This window comes from Emys orbicularis, chromosome 25, assembly GCF_028017835.1.
Source record: "Emys orbicularis isolate rEmyOrb1 chromosome 25, rEmyOrb1.hap1, whole genome shotgun sequence".
In the NCBI taxonomy this organism is placed as follows: Eukaryota; Metazoa; Chordata; order Testudines; family Emydidae; genus Emys; species Emys orbicularis.
Genome location: NC_088707.1, coordinates 6,659,057 through 6,675,746, shown reverse-complemented (window position 1 = coordinate 6,675,746; position 16,690 = coordinate 6,659,057). Strand labels below are relative to the sequence as shown.

The following is a 16,690-nucleotide window of genomic DNA, read 5'->3' as shown; positions in this document are numbered from 1 at the left end:
GGCACCCTGCAGAACTGATTCCTTGGTGTAAATCAATCTCCCCCACATGTATCCCACGCTGTCTTCCCTCTCCCCCTCCCCAGCACCTCCAAGACTCCTGGACTCAGAGACTCTAAGGCCAGAAGGGCCCCTCATGATCATCTAGTTTGGCCCCCGGCACATTGCAGGCTGCAGAACCTCATCTACCCACTCCTGTAATAAACCCCTCACCTCCGGCTGAGATACTGAACTCAAATCACAAGAGAAAGACTTCGCTGGAGGTGCAGCAGGCTGGAGGCCAGGGGCGAGTTTAAAGGGCTACAATGCTGTCCTGGGGTAGGGCTGGCTTGGCCCACAGGCCCTGCTGGGCAGAGGAGCTGGGCGATGGGCTGCTCTGAGCTGACCCTAGCAGGGCATAGGCTGCCTGCTTCCTTCCGAGCCCCGTGCTATCCCGGCCCCACAGGAGACAGAGGGGGCCCTGTGGGTTGGGAGGAGAAGAGCCCTTGGGGGCTTCCGCCCTGCCCCCCTGGCTACCGGGAGGAACCCCGGCGTCTGAAGTTATTTTTAACCCGGGGAAGAGGAGTTCCTGTAGGGCTGCCGTCACTGTCTCTTTATCTACGTCCTTTGAATTCATTTCCTCTGCTCTGACCTGCCAGGGCCTCCGACCTCCTTCCTCCCTCAGGGCCTTGGACTCTCCCCCCGACGAGGGGGGAGAAAGGTGTCAGAGAGATTAACCCTAATCCTCGGCTCAGCCTCCCCCTCATTTTGAAAGCGATCCATCCCCGTATTAATCTTTAATTACCCGGGCGATCTCCCGAGGACGTTCGCGGGAGACGGCAATTATCCTGCTGAATGACAGGGCGCAAAGTGCTCCGCTCAGATTGAGCGCTGCCATCACGGCCGCCCTGCTCCCGGAGTCTTGGTTAAACCTGCCCTTTGCTCGCTGCCTGTCTAGCGCTGGTACTTAGGGTCCCTGGTGCTGTAGTCTCTGAGCACCTCATGACCTTTAGTGCATTTTCCCTCCTACAAACTGGGAGGCAGGGCAGTGGCGTTATCTCCACTGTACAGATGGGGAACTGAGGCACAGAGAGACTAAAGCCTGGATCTGCAAAGGGATTTAGGCACCTAACTCCCAGTGGCATGGGAGTTGGGCATCTAAATACCTTTGAGGATCTGAGCCTAAGTGACTTGCCCAAGGCCAGACAGGGAGTCTGTGGCAGAGCCGGGATCTGACTCCAGCTTCATTCGAAATGAGCAGTTGAGGGGGGAGCTGTGGTCTTTGAGCCTTTCTTACCAGTGCAGAGCATGGGCATTGAAGTAAGGAGACTGGTGGGTTCACAGGAGAAGACAGGAGGCGGCTAGATCATGGGCTGAGAACTAAGGGAGAAGAGGAACAAGCCAGATCTCTGTGGGGTGACACATCCCGCCCACACCCCTATGAAGCTAGAACAGAAATTATTAGCTGGATGCAGGAATTCCTGCATGAAGTTCTCTGGCTTGGGTTGGGCAGGAGGCCAGACTCGCCTCTTCTGGCCTGAACCTCTATGAATAAAGGCAAAGAAGTGGGGCTGAGGAAGACGATGTATCTGTTGGGATTTGTACGCACTATCATCTAGCTAAGGTGGCCCCATTGCCATGTTATCTTATAACCTCACCATCTCTAACGTACCGAGCCTCACCACACCGCTGGTGAGGCAGTGCATGGTACAGATGGAGAACTGAGGCTAAGTGACAGGCCCAAAGTTCTGGGCTTGAATCCAGGTCTCCCTAGTCCTGTGTCCTAACCACTTGGCCACCCTTCCTCTCGAGAAGGCAGCAGCCCATCCAGTGCCCTTGACAATCTTTTAAAAAATAAAGAAACAGACAGTCAGTTCCCACCGAGCAAATCAAACCACCCCACGACAACATAAGCACCATATCACACACGTTCCCCAGAGTCCCACCCATGGCTACCAGCCCTACCAACTGCTCATCTCCTCACCAGCCAGGAGAAAAGGTAGGCCCCTGAAGGCTGACCCATTCAGGCTGGCGGGAAATGAACTCCAAAGGTCCGGAGCCTTCATGGAGAGCACATTGTGAACCAACCTCGCTCAGTGACACCTCGTGGTCAATGGGGTTAAAGGTGGCTGACAAATCTAATGGCCTCAGTCCTTCCTGTTCATCCATCGCTAGGAGATCATCCACCAGAGTTGTCTCTCTCAGTAACCAGACTGGCCAGGAGATCTGAGCATGGTCTCACCCCAACCTTTTCCCATAAGCTTAACCAAACGCGGAAGACTCGATACAGGGTGAGAGCTGGCAAGATAGTCAGTGCCAAGCAATGAGTTATGGATAGCCGAGGCCTGCCTGGCAGTGCTGTACAGCCCTGAAGGAGAGGTGGCCAGATCACGGGCTTGTGGCATGATGCTGTATTGGCAGGGAGTGGTAGACATGTCTTCTGTGGTAGGATGTGCATTGCCTTGCGGGAGAAGACAATGGAACCACAGACTCCACGTTGACCCATGTAGGCGTGTGACTCATAGGTGACATGCGTCCCAGACCGGTGACTTTATCACAAGCTGATCTTTCCTCGCACAGATGTGCATTGGACAGAATTGAACAGGCCGTGTACCCCCCTCCTCTTCCCCATGGTCTGCATCATGTCAATAAATATAACACGGTGACACTCCATAGTGTCTACCAGGCCTTGGTGTTTGGGCCCAGGTCCAATGGGATTTAGGCAGCTTTGAGGGTCCTTGGCCATAGTGAATAGCTCGGAGCTGTCCCGGCCATCTGCCAGGAGGTCCAGGAATGGATGGCAGCCAGTCAAGCCCCAGCGGCTCCAACTCCGTGCAGCCGGAGGGCTTTTTCTTTCGGCAGGACAGCGCGCCGGTTCAGAGGTGCGGAAAGCAGCCATGTTTCGCTGTTTTAGGCAGCGTCCTCAATAATTCAGCAGCATCAGTTCTCGGTGTCGAAGGATCACCGGGAGGATGCTGCTAGTGATGAAAGGCAGAGGGGTCCCCATGTGGCCCGAAGCAGCTGATCACTATTAGCTTGGCTATTAAGGGATGACATTGGTGCCGGCGAAGAGGGTGCTCCTGGCAGCAGTAAGAGCATCCAGAAAGGTGAGCGCGCCAGGGGGATCTTGCCAATCTCTCCACCTCCTTGGCACAGCCTCTTCTGCCAGGCTGTCCATCCACCATCCTGCTGGCACCGGCCCCGTATTGCCATTCTCCACATCATCCTCTCCTGCTGTACCATGTGCTGCTGTGGGGGGGAGACCACCACCCCCTGCTGGCCCTTGAAAGACGCTTCCATCCTCGGCTCTGTGGCTGAGAGCACCCCCCAAACACACCCCCTGGCATCCCATGGCGTTCCCACTCGCCACATTCCCATCCTCGCCGGCTCAGTTCAGTCCCAGCCTGCGCTTCCTCCGACCCTTTAACCCCTCAAGGAGTGGATGTGGCTGTGTTGGGCGGGGGAGGCATTCTTCTTCGCCTCCTAAATCTGTTGATTTGAGCTTTCCATCCCAGCAGCAGCTCTCTCTTCTCTGCCCACCTCTTCTTTCTTGGCTCCTCCCGCGGTCGCCAATGTCATGGTCATAACTGAACACAGACTGGAGATCAGACCTCCCCAATCTATTTTATTCAGGCCCTGACCCCCATGACCCCCCCACCCCCACCCCATCACCAGCTCGGCACAAAGATCTGTGCTCTCTCTCTCCCTCTTGCCCGTCCCGCTCCCCCCCCCCCCCCACCTCCCGTGCCTTTCTGAGCAGTTCCCAGTCAGACGCTGGAGTGCACAGCTCCCATTAACCTGGGTTAATTCCTTACATTATTCTGAATTATTGATGGATGCCATTAGAACGGGGAGCTGGACCGGAAAAGCATATCGGCTGAGTGGGTACATTTTCAGTGGCAGCAGGGTATGGGAGCTGAACAATTACAGCAGAGAATCCAACAGGCCCCCATGTAACGATGGATGTTGAGGAGATGAATAAATAAATCATGAGACAGCGGTCGGGAGAGGCTGCCGGTGGGAGGGGGAACGAAGCCGTTTGGGCTAATGCAGGACTCAGGTTGAACTTCAACATGAAAGGAGACCTGCTTTCCCCCCAGCAGCCGGTGACGCTTTCTTCTCCACCTGCACAGACTGAGTTTTGCCCGGATGGTCTTTTGCGCCTTGCTGTTGTCGAATCAGGTGCAATTAAACGAGGCCGGCGAGTCAAGAGCAAATCAAAGGAAAGGCTTTTCAGGCGGCACAGGGCGAACTGGAGGAATCTGCGACCGTGGGCGGTCACCCGGGCCAAACGGCGGGGCTGCATTATTAGAGGGCTCCATCATGTAATGACCAGCAACCGCACGGTTATTCTGGACGCTGTGATCGAGGGGCGGCACATGCCATGCTCTGGGGTAAGCCAATCCCCTGCGGAGGCCCAGAAGGAACGTCTCGCCCACCCCACGCCAGGGACAGCATTTCACAACTGGCTAGGCTGCAGTATAGCCGTTTTCTCGGCCCCCTCTGAAGCACCGAGGAGTAGCAGCTGCCAGGGGCAGGAGAGTGGATTTGTTGGGTCACTAGTCTGAACCAGTGCTTGGCGGTAGGTTAGTGGATTGACAGTGCTACGATCCACTAAGGTGAATCCTGTGGGTGTGATTTTGCAGCCCTCTGATGCTCCTATTAAAACCCAAGGGATTCTCACACATGGAGCAGCACCGGCGTCAGACCGGATCGCTCCACACTGCCGATATTTCACAAAGAAAAGAGGGAAGGGAGGGGGGCTCAGAAGCTGGCCTGGGAGAGGCAAGGGGCTTGATTCTGCAGACCCGGCCACCAGCCTTATGCTGGCATAGCCCCCTGGGCTTCTTATTTACAGAGGTGCAAGCGAGGCCAGAATCAAGGCTGAGGGCTCCTTCCAATCAGACACGGAACAAGGCTATTAACAGCAGCTCGGCCAATCTATCGCAGTAGGGGATTGGTCCCCTATTTTCATGTGTTTTCTCCCATCTACTTTTAAATGCCCCCAAGCACTGGGGAGGCTGTCCCACAGCTTGATGGCGCTCACGGCAGCAAGTTCTGCCTCCCAGCTTCCCTTTGCTCCTAGCTACCCCCATTGGGTCACACTCATTCTTCTCCTTTCTTGAGGGCGTCTTTACATGTGAGCAGGCGCCCAGCTTGCTGGTGAGCGGAACCCTTTCACCATCAGCGTCTCTTGGACACCTCTGCTCCCCCGATGACCTTGAGCCCCGCCCCGCTTGAGGGCCTAAAGGCGGGCAGAGGGACCAGCTGACCCATCTGCCACCCCTGGCTATGAGACGGCCCGTATTTTATTCCGGTTTTTTAAATAGTTACCTCCAAGTTTATAGCTATCTATATAGCTTTTCTCATCTTAGTTTTTTCCTTATTATTTCCATTAAAGTAGCCCCATTGTGTTAGGTGCTGGACAAACACATAGTAAGAGGCAATCCGTGCCTTGAAGATTTTACAGTCTAAACAGACAAGTCAAACAAAGGGTGGGGAAACTGAGGCACGGAGAGGAGACGTGACTTGCCTAAGGGCACCCAGCAGGTCAGTGGCAGAGTCAGACTAGAACCCAGAGTTCCTATTTTCCAGCCTGCTGCCCTATTATCTAGATCAGCTGTTCTCAACCAGGGGTCCGGGGGGCCCCCTGGGGGCTGCGAGCAGGTTTCAGGGGGTCCACCAAGCAGGGCCAGTGTTCGACTCACTGGAGCCCAGGGCAGAAAGCCGAAGCCCCGCTGTCCCGAGCCCCACCACCTGGGGCTGAAGCTGAAGCCTGAGCAACTTAGCTTCGTGGTGGCCCCTGTGGCACAGGGCCCCAGGCAATTGCCCTGCTTGCTACCCCCTAATGCCAGCCCTGGCTTTTATATGCAGAAAACCAGTTGTGGCAGCACTGGTGGGCTGTGGAATTTTTATAGCATATTGGGGGGGCCTCAGAAAGAAAAAGGTTGAGAACCCCTGATCTAGATCATACAGTCCCTCTACCCCGAGCCACTCCTGCCTCTGGATTACTTTGTGACACCGGGGTAGGGGGAAGGGGACATCTCAAGACCCTGCTGATGCGTGATTGGTTGCGTAGCTCAGCTCCCCAGTGTGACAAAGCAGAGACCAAACCCAACCTTTACTCCTGAGTCCTAGCAGCAGGATGGAAATACACACTCCAGCCTGGGACTAAAGCAAGCCAAAGACATGTCAAGGTCAGCTGGGCACATAAAACAGAAACACATGTATTTATACACACAGCCACCCACGTGCAGATTAATGGACAGATGCAGCCACCTCCCAGTCGCTCGAGTGCTGCATCCGAGTTCTGATCCTGCTCTCTTAATACCCACCCCCCCCACCCCCCCGCACACATTCCCTGAGGGACTCACATGATGAGAACTGGAATGGCTCCATCCCACAGGGGAGAATGCATCCCAGCCAGAAGGATGTGGGGGGGGGGGGGGGGGAGAGGGGGTTTGCAGAAAAATGTCATGTCTCCACTCTGGGATTGTGAGACTGGAAACGACTCGAAAGCCGAGAGCGGAGAACGAACATGTGTCTGTGAGGATTAATACCGACATCTGTGAAAGAGTCTGGGAGCCTGGCATCCAGTACGCCGCACGCACAAAGCCGCCGCCGCATGGAAAAGCCAGCAGCACGCACGCCACAAACACAGCCACGGTCCACGGAGACAGCATGCAAACACTCGCACGCGGAGCCACCCCCAGGAGTGGTTAACCTGTAGCTCCATAGCACAGACTTGAGCTAACGGAGCAACGTCACTAACCAGCCGCAGTAGTAGGCGGTTATCCTCAGGGAACCAGCCACGAAAGGTGGGGGCACAACACACACTTGTGCAAGCACAGAGCCAGAGTCATGCTACACCCATCAAACAAGTGTGATCCAAGGACCTGTGCACGCCCATTCACATCCACTCAACATTTACTGCATACGCACTCCCTCCATTACCCGGATGGGAATTATTTTATCTTCTTCCAAATCCACATTTCCTTCTGGAATGAAGAGCTGGCATGTCTCCCCGGGACCTGATTCACACCGCATGTGCTCTGTGTGATTGTAAAGGCGCATCAATGTGGAATCCCTGCTCTGGGAGGTAGCCGGTGAGAGACCTAAAGGGAATGCTGCAGAGAGTTACCAGCCTATTCTCAGGGCAGGGTGTGCTCCCTGGTAGAAGCTGCTTTTCACGGTGTTAACACGCGTCTCCTCCAAGGTCAGACAGCGGGGCTGGTATTCAATATCCAGAGTCCTTACTGCCGTTCACTCCGAGGTTAAGTGGCATTCATTGATTTTGAAGGAAGGTTGATATTTTTAGCTGGTGTGCTGCAGAGCTGTGACTGGCCATGGAGCCTTTTCCTCTAACAAGTCAGATCACCTGCCCAGAGCCCCCTCCCAGTCAGCACCCTTTCCTCCACCGGTCCCCTCTCTTCCAAAAACTGTTTTCAGGAGACACCCTCCCCAAGGATCTCTCCTCCACTGGGGAAGCCTTGTCCTCAGGGATGTCTTCTCCCCCCGCAGCATTTTCAGTTTTGCTCTGGGTCAAAATAATAATTGTGAAACAAACCATCACGCAGCCCTTCACCACAGTGTTCTGGCTTGGGCGGATTTCGCTGCAACCAGTTGGAACCAGCAGCATTTCGGCACTATCCTGCCATGGTAAATATTTGGAGGGCAAGCTACCCTGGTGGTGGAGGATGGGGGGGGCTGGTGTTTTTATTTTCTCTGCAAAGCACCGTGCACAGCCATGGCACTACAGAAATAATCGCTCAATCATTTCATCACTACGTGTGCACCCAGATCACTAGCACATGTACTCTACCGGGGCCTACGAAGCATACGACGGGGACAAAATGCCTTCATCCATCCGTGATATAACAGCCGGTTTCCTTGTCCTACTGGGGCTACCTTGTTCTCATCCCCTGCTAAACGGTCAGTCTAATTCCACTTTCTTATTATACTGTAAAAGACACAGGGGGACTCATTGGAAAACATCCCATTGGGCAGCCCGTACAGCTAAGCAAGAGAGAGATAATTTCCCAAACGTCTGAGAGAACCAAGCAACTCCCATCAGCTGGTGCAAGCCCAGGGGAAGGGGCCGAGTGGGTGTGGAGAGGAATAGAAACCCCAAGGAAGCAGGGAATGACACAAATGGCCAGTAGAAGAAAACGCAAAGGGCTGGTATCTCAGAGGAGGGCTAGGGGGGAGAAATCCCATAAACCCCTTTGCGTTTGGATGTGCAAGTTAGTTGGTCCATGCAGACTGGGAGCCGGCTGATCAGACTCCAAGGCCACACCGGTCAACTTCAGTTAACAGGCTTCAGTGACAGTAGTTATCGTGTTTGTGGAGTGTATGTTCTGTTTGTTATATCCCACTTGCTGCAGGATACAATGGGTTTAAATGATATAAAGGGAGACCAGATACTGTAGTAATGGGCACATTAGAAATTGCAGGTGAGAGCAATTGGCTAGATCTGGTGCAAGCCGATACCTGAGTGAGGACTGTACCAAAAGGGAGGACAGAGCAAAGGGGATACCCATTTTTTTCTAGGTGCACCCTGTATCGTAGTCATGAGAAGACAATACACACCCAATGATCCAAAGGGCTTTTCAACCCAGCCATCTCACCCCTCCACTGGAATCTCCCTTCCCCCCAGCTTTATCCCCAGTGCAGTAGGCAGCAGGTGGTTTCCACCCACCCCCCAAAGCTCGCTGTGGGGGTGAAATCGAGGACAAGCTACTTACTGTCCAGGCATGGCTCACAGACCGTCTGATTCACCCCACAGGGCTGCGCTACCCCTTCTCCCAGGTTGCAGGCTCTGCAGCATTCCCCGCTGGTGGTGTACTTCTTGGTGAGACACTTCTCCTTCGCGGCCCAGGCCGGCCCCTGCCACAGGAGGGAAACAGAATGAGCGGGTCGGTCTCTTTGCCGGGCGGGTGGGGTGGGTGAGAAAATAAGAAACTAACTAAATTCAGTCCCACCAGCAGGAGGGGTGTCCAGCGTGATCAAACGCCCCCGCCTAAAATGCACGTGATTGGAACCATCTGGGCTTAAGATGAGCTCACCTACCAACTATTATTAACATCAAAGACTTGGGAGAAGAAAGGGATTAAAGAGTGTTGTTCCTCCCCTCCACCTCCCCCAAATTCCCATTCCCCAAGAAAGCCCCCAAAAGCATTAGAATGACATCAGCTAGTAGAGCAACCAAATGCCTGGATTCAGGCCTCTGCCAGCACAGCACATCGGGGGGGGCTGGGTTCTTCTGGGTGCCTATTGCACTCCTTATTTGCACTCACATAGAGCCTTTCATCGAAGGATCTCAAAGCACTCTGCAATCATCGACCACCTAACCCTCCAACCATCCCTGTGACGTCTAATGGAGACAGGGGAATAAATAGAGGCTTAGAGACTTGCCAGTGGGAGAGCTGGAAAGCGAACTGAGTTTTAAACACTGCCATCCCAGACCCTCGCCTAGTTAGGGTGTCCAAACTGTGTGAAAAACCGGGACAGGGGATGGGGGGTAATAGGCACCTATATAAGACAAAGCCCCACCTATAGGGACTGTCCCTATAAAATCGGAACATCTGGTCACCCTACGCCTAGTGCACCGTGGTTTATTTGAGCTCCAGGACTCGAATTCCGAGGACTGATAATGGAAGCGCACGCTTTGAAGTGCTTGGTAATTACGGTGCCAAGGGATTCAGCTGCATCACTGTCTAATGGAAGCAACAATATTTGCTTTCTAAATAAACCCTGCCCTGGTGTATGGAAGCAATAACACGCCACAAGTTGTGCGGTTAGAACAGAGCTGCACATGCATCATGTGGGTTTGGTAAACGGCAGATGAGCGAGGCCAATCTTCCTGAGAAGTGGGAGGGCTGGGTGCTTTAACTTCACCAAGTGCTTCTTGTTGTGAAGCACCTTCCCTAGCAACGCTTCCCTAGAAGAGACAGCTAGCGGCCGAGTGTTGGCAAAGGTTACGTTGTGCAAAGGCTATTCTTTCCCCCCCCGCTGCAATGCTTGTTGGTAGAAGGATTCTGCAGGTTTGTATGAACTGTGGTAACAAAAAGAAGAAGGGGAGGATTGGATGGCTCAGGGCATGGTAACGCAATTCAGAACCTTCCACCAATGGGAGTTGGGCGCCTAAATACTTTTGAGGCTCTGGGCCCCTGTGCAAATCTAGCCCAGGCAGGGACCAAAAGATGCTACTATCTGGCGGTTGTTTGGCAGCATCACGCCACTTTCTATTCTGCACGTCACAAACCAGCCGCCACTGGCGCTAACTGCCGACGGTCTCAACAGAAAGGCCCAGGAATACATGGGAGAGAGAGACTGAAATACCTATCTCCTTGTCCTGAGCAGTGGTCCTGCAGGGCCATCGATAAACACAGCTATACTTGAACAATCCTCTTGGCTAGTGCTGAATGGGAAACATTTCCTGGGGGTGGGGTATTTTCGAAAAGCGACCACTCAGTGCAACAAAAATACATCTGCTCACAGCACTGCAGGCTGGGAACTTGCTGCTTTATTCAACTGCATCACAACAGAGTGGAGGGGGGAAGCTTCCATTGACTAAAACAGGAAGTAAGGGCGAGGTGGAGCATGGCTCCAACTCATAATACTCTGAATTAATCCCCTGATAACCATCTCCTACTTCGACCACATCACTAATGAAGAGGTCCGTAACATCATCAGCCAACGCGCTGGGTCATATGAAGACCTCCTGACGACCATGAAGAAGCACAAGCTGAAGTGGTATGGCCATATAACAAGATCATCTGGCCTATCTAAGATCATCCTCCAAGGGACAGTACAGGGGAAGAGAAGAGGTAGACAGAAGAAGATTGACAACATAAAAGAGTGGACAGGAATGGACTTTGTGGAGACTCAAGCACTGACACACAATCATCAGGGGAGGAGACAATCGGTTGATTGCTTATCAATGATGGTGCCCCAACGGCCAATGCGGTTATGGGAGTGATGATGATGAGAGGCATAAATCATCAATCTCTACGCAATTTAAGATTCACTTTTTTTAAGAAAAAATAATTCTGTTTCTAGCTTTTAGGTTTCTGAAGAAAACCTCCCAAATGGGAATGGATGCAGCACTGTCTTCCTGAGTCTGCAGACAGATAGCTCGCCTGCTGCTCACCGCTTCTTCAAACAGCAGCAGAGTAAAACCTACAAGCTGGTCAGTTTCATGGCCTCTGGGAACAAGAATCATGTCCGTTTTAGTCTGCTGCTCTGGGTAGCAGCACAAGAAAGCATTGGAGTTATTCATGAAGAAAGAGTCAAAGTATGGCACTTGGAGAGGGGTAGAGTAGCAGAAATCTGACCTCTCCAGCAGCAGCAGGGAGAGTGTGGGAGGAATAGCTAAGTGGAGTTGGAAGAGAGAAAAAGTTCTTCCTTCCTTCCAGCAAACATAGGAAATTCACATTTATCTGCCACCAATAGCCAGAAGCAGCTACACAAGATGGAGCAAGCATCACTGGAAGGAACCCCAGTCCCACTCACGTTCCCAGCAACCGGGAGAGGAGCTCCTGGATTCTCACCATCACACTCCCTCTTGACTCCCATAGTATCAGCCTCTAATGAGTAGGTTTACTCTTGTGCCGGGTAGGTGTCTGGGACAGTTATCAAGCCCATCAGGACTCTAAGGCAGCATCTCCCTACTGCACCTTTCATGAGCAATACAATTCATACCAGAAATGAAAATACAGCATTGAAAACAATCCCTCAAAACAAACCCTGCCAGGAAAAAAAAAAAAAAACGAGGCAGGAAAGACGCTTTCCCGACAATTTCTCTTGCCCACACGCCCCTGGCCACGCAAGGGAGACGAGCTGGGCTAAGGAGCCCAGGGCCTTTGCTAGCCAGCTCAGCTCCCTGCACAGGAGGCACTTCCCTCAGCCAATTAGCTGCCTCCTTTCCCAGTGTCCACTTGATAAACGCTGTGCTCTGTCTATTACAGATGCTGGTGTTAGACAAGGGAGCGCCAATTACAGGCATTTGAATGACAAAGGGCTCCAATTACCCAGCGCTTGAGAGCATGTGGGCACTGGCGCTGCATTTGGCAGCACAGTTAACTAGCAAGGGCCTGGGATGACTTTCTCTGGGCACCACTGCACTAAAAGACCCACGGAGGCTGGATCAAGTGACTCCGGCTCATGGGGCTCAAAACAGCAGTGGAGACGTTCTAGCTTGGGCTGGACTCTGGGTTCTGAAACCCTGCGAAGGGGGTGGCTCAGAGTCTGCCCTCCAGCCCGATCCTGAACACCCACATGGCTATTTCTAGTCCCGCAGCCCAAGCCCCACGCGCTCAAGTCAATTGACCCAGGCTCTGATGCTCGGTGCCATGGGTTTTTCTTTGCACAGACCCTCTTGTAAACGTTGCATCACACCAGTGACCCCAAGAGATGGGGCTTCATGCTCCAGCCGGCACATCCAGGCTAGGAAGGGTCCCTGGCAAGTAAAGTAGTAACTGCAAGCTCCTCACAGGCTCCTTTATCATTATTTTAGGGCCGCGGTTCTCAATCGTTTTGGGCTCAGGACCCATTTGTAAATGCTTATGGCCTGTCGCGACCCAGTAAATAGTCTGGGGGTGGAGGCCCTGGGGTGGTTTCGGTCGGATCCTGCCCCCTGCGAGGGTTGGGTCCTGCCCGGCACTCACCCCACAGTGGCGGCCCCTGCAGCTCCTGTGCTGTGGGGCTGGCTGGGCTTGGATCTCCGCTCCAGGCATTGCAACCTGCAGGTTTGCAGCGCTGCTCAGATTTGGCCCCCCTGACTGGACCAAATTAGTGTGAGTGGAGTTGTGACCTGGCTCATGGGGTTGCAGCACCACTCACTCAAATTTAGCCTGCCCGGATCCCGCTGGCCTGACGGCTCGGCCAAACCTGAGCGACACTGGGACTCCAGAGACTGCCGCGCCAGGAGCAGGGAGGCGAGCCCAGCCAGCCCCGTGGGACAGGAGCTGCCACGGGGCCCTTTGTAACATTCTGGTGACCCAATGTCAGGTGCCGACCCACGGGTTGAGAAACCCTGGTCTAGGGCATCTCTGCTGGGTGAAGCTGGGACTGGAAAAGCTGTGGGGTCCCCCTCCACAGCCAGCACTGTCACATCATTCGACAGTGCCCGCTGATGGAAGAAGATAAGAATTAAATGAGGGCTGGCCGGAAGAAAATAATTCCATTTGGTGAAAAATGGTGAGGTTTCAAAATTTGTTAACATTCCGCCTCGGAATGAAACCGAAACCTTTCAAAACTGTCCACAAAACATGGGAGAAAGAGAAAAGCCAAGAGCCCTGCGACTAGGGCAGTGAAACACCCTGACTCAAAGCTTTCTTCTGCCTGATTCCACCAGCTTCAGAGGCAGTCTCCCTCTACCTGATTCGAACCTGGGTCACGCCCCCGCAGCCCAGCTGAATGCCCTAACCACTGAGCTATCACATGGTGAGGGGCTTGCTTTTGGTTTGCTCAGAAATTCCATCCTGACCCAAGGAATCTTCCTGGTGAAAGTTGAAGTAAAACTGGCAAATTTCCGCCAAAGAGTTTTGACCAATTTCCCCATTAGGCTTTTGGCCTACAACGGGGTGTGTGTGTGTGAAAATTCCTGAATGATTCCAAATGAAATTGCTTTAAGTGCCATCATACCCAGCTCACCTCTAGGGTGACCAGATAGAAAGTGTGAAATATTGGGACAGGGGGTGGGGGGGGTAATCGGTGCCTATATAAGAAAAAGCCCCAAATATCGGGACTGTCCCTATAAAATGGGGACATCTGGTCACCCTAGTCACCTCCTGCATCACCCCACAGTGACCCCTGCTGAGAAGAGCAAGAACCGCAGTAGTTGGGTCCACATTGTCCTGCATCCTTTCCGGCAGTGACTCCTCTTGCCAGAGGCTGGGGCTGGAGTAACAAACCAGCTGCTCACATTTTTTTACTATGAATAGCTCTGGGAACGAATGGGACCACAGCAGCTGTGCTTTCGGCCCCAGTCTGCTCAGGCCGGCTGGGACCGAAGGAAGTGGGTTACCAAGAGCCAGGCTCTCACCCCAGCCTCTGCCAGGGTTCCTAGAAGCTTGGAGAGGAGCAGCTGTGAGATATGGCCAGTCCCTCGCAATCTGATTGCCGGGGAGGGCCACTGACTGGCAGCTCGCACTCTGCATCCCCTGTTGTAATTCTTGCCGGGAAAGGTAAGAAGAAATGAGCAATGCCCCCTGCTCCTTGGCAATCCCTCCCCTCAGTGCTACTAAATGGTGTGGAAAATATAACTTCCATTCCCAGGTTCCAGAATCCACCCTCCCCGCCAGCCTGCATTTCCCTTTCCGCTCCGGGTCCTGAGCACCGAAAACTCCCATAAAGATTAACACATTTATAGGAGGGCACATGGTCTAAATTAGTCCAGCGAAATGTGCATGTTATTAACACAACTCCTGTTGACAAAGCCGCAGGTATTAACCCCATAAAGCATTTTGACAGCTCGAACAAGAAGGAGAGAGTGACACCTCCGTGAGCTTTTAATTGCTTTTTAAGTTGTGCTGGTGTGTGTGGGGTGTGTGTGGGGGGGTGTTTTGTTTTGTTTGTTTAAGGAAGAGGATGACTGATCATTAACTCCTGAATATATGTAGGACATGGGAGCTGGGCACATTACCAGTAAATCACTGGCATGAAAAAGATTTCACCCTGAACAGGAGACCTGGAGCAGACTTTGAGCAGGAGATAGGCCCAAAATCCTGGAGCCGTACTGCCCTGCAGCCTTGACACATTCGCTGGCTACTCGCCTCGCTGTCCACAACCAGCAGAACCAAAATACCAGCTCAGAACAACCCCCCCACTTCGGGGACATCTGAAATCTGCATCTGAATTCTACAGCCTGGGTCATTCGCAAGTCACAGCACCACATGGGCAGTTCCTCTCTGGCTCCTGCCACTTGAGAACGGCACTGCCCAAGCCAAAGAGCCGATGAGCTCCCCTTCCCTTCCTAGTCCTCCCAAGGAGTTTATCTGCTGCTCGGGGTTGGTAACGGGACACTGAGCTTTTCAGCTCTAAGTAAGCGGTTCCAATCCGGTGCAGCTCGGTGATGACTGAAAGTTATTGCCATCTGTTCGGTGGCCTGTGTGAAGTGAACTGATGGGTGTCTCTCTACCTTCTAGGGGCAGATGTTCTCGTTGCAGTCCACCACTGAGCCAGCTGTGGAAAGGTGCCTGCAGGCTGAGACCTTCCCTGGGCTGAGACCTTCCCCTCTCTCTGTTGGGGGTGGCCTCCAGAGCACCCCGAGCAGGGACATTGGAAGCTGCCATGATACTCAGCCAGACTCCTGGGGGTGGAGGAGAGATTTTGCCCCCACCCCTATCCCTGGGAATGGGGTAGTGGGGGGGGGGAGGTAGGGGAGTGTCTGGAAAGGGGCACAGGAGGGGGAGAGGTGGATGGATGGATAGGCTGGAGGGAAAAGAAGGGAAGGGGTGGGGGATGGGTTCATCACAGGGGCCAGTTTGGCCGCACGATCCCCAGCCCAGCCGCCTGCATTGATTTAAAGCCCCTCAGCATCCATTTGTGGGTGCTCAGCTCCTTGGCTGGATGGAGCCCTCCGGGCGGGGCATGTCCCAGGCAAAGTGCCCGGCCCAGAGGGGAGAAGGTTACAGCTCAGCCGTGCTCTCTGTGACCTCCCCTTTGCCCAGCTGCCCACCGCTCTGCACCCCAAACCCCCTTCTCCCCGCTCACCCCTCCCCCCGTCCTCTTGTACTCGGGTACCCCCCCGCTCACCCCGTCCTCTTGTACTCGGATACCCGCACCCCCTCTCAGCTAACCACTCCCCTGCCCCCCTGTACCCGGATACCTCCGCAGCCCTCCCCCGCTAACCACTCCCCTGCCCCCCTGTGCCCGGGTACCGCACCCCTCCCCATTATACACTCCCCTTCGCCCCTGTACCCGGGTACCCCCCTGTACCCCTACCCCGCTAACCACTCCCCTGCCCCCCTGTGCCCGGGTACCGCACCCCTCCCCATTATCCACTCCCCTTCGCCCCTGTACCCGGGTACCCCCCTGTACCCCTACCCCGCTAACCACTCCCCTGCCCCCCTGTGCCCGGGTACCGCACCCCTCCCCATTATCCACTCCCCTTCGCCCCTGCACCCGGGTACCCCTCTCGCACCCCTCCTCCGCATCCCTGTGCCCGGGTACCGCACCCCTCCCCCGCTAACCACTCCCCTGCCCCCCTGTACCCGGGCACCCCCCGCACCCCTTCAGCCCAGCCGTCCCCTCTGACCCGCTACACCCCTTGTCTCCATCCCTAGATCCGGCTGCCCCCCGCCCGCCGTCCCGCCTGTGCCCGGACACCCGTTCCCTGTCCCGCTACACTGCCCGCCTCTCTCCCTGCGTCCGGCTGCCCCCCGCTCCCTCCCCATCCCTTTGCCCGCCTACCCCCTTCCCCACCACCCCTGCCCGGCCCTCACCCCCCTGCCTCCCTCCCCGTCCTCCACCCCGGGGGTGCCTCCTCCTCTGGGGCTCTCCGAGCGCTCGGTCCCCCCGGGCCCCGGCACCAGAGCCCGCAGGTTCACTCACCCCCGGGACCAGCAGTAGCAACAGCAGCAGCTTCTTCTCCATGGTCTTTCCCGTGTGTGCGACAAGCCAAGAGCGAGCGGCCGGGGGGGGGAAGGCGCTTCTCCCAGCCCCAGCAGCCTCTCACCTCCCCGGCGGGCTCAGGTTGGAAGAAGGACGC

General features: G+C 54.6%; 1 protein-coding gene across 1 annotated transcript in view; it reads right to left on the bottom strand.

Moving 5' to 3' along the window:
* Positions 1–16,560, bottom strand: part of NGFR (nerve growth factor receptor) — a 32,035-nt gene extending 15,475 nt beyond the window's left edge. The window contains exons 1-2 of the mRNA XM_065422765.1: positions 16,543–16,560; positions 8,721–8,862 (exon numbers count right to left, since the gene is read on the bottom strand). The gene's annotated coding sequence lies outside the window, so the exon portion shown is untranslated. The remainder of the gene's footprint in view (positions 1–8,720; positions 8,863–16,542) is intronic.
* Positions 16,561–16,690: the final 130 nt, after the last annotated feature.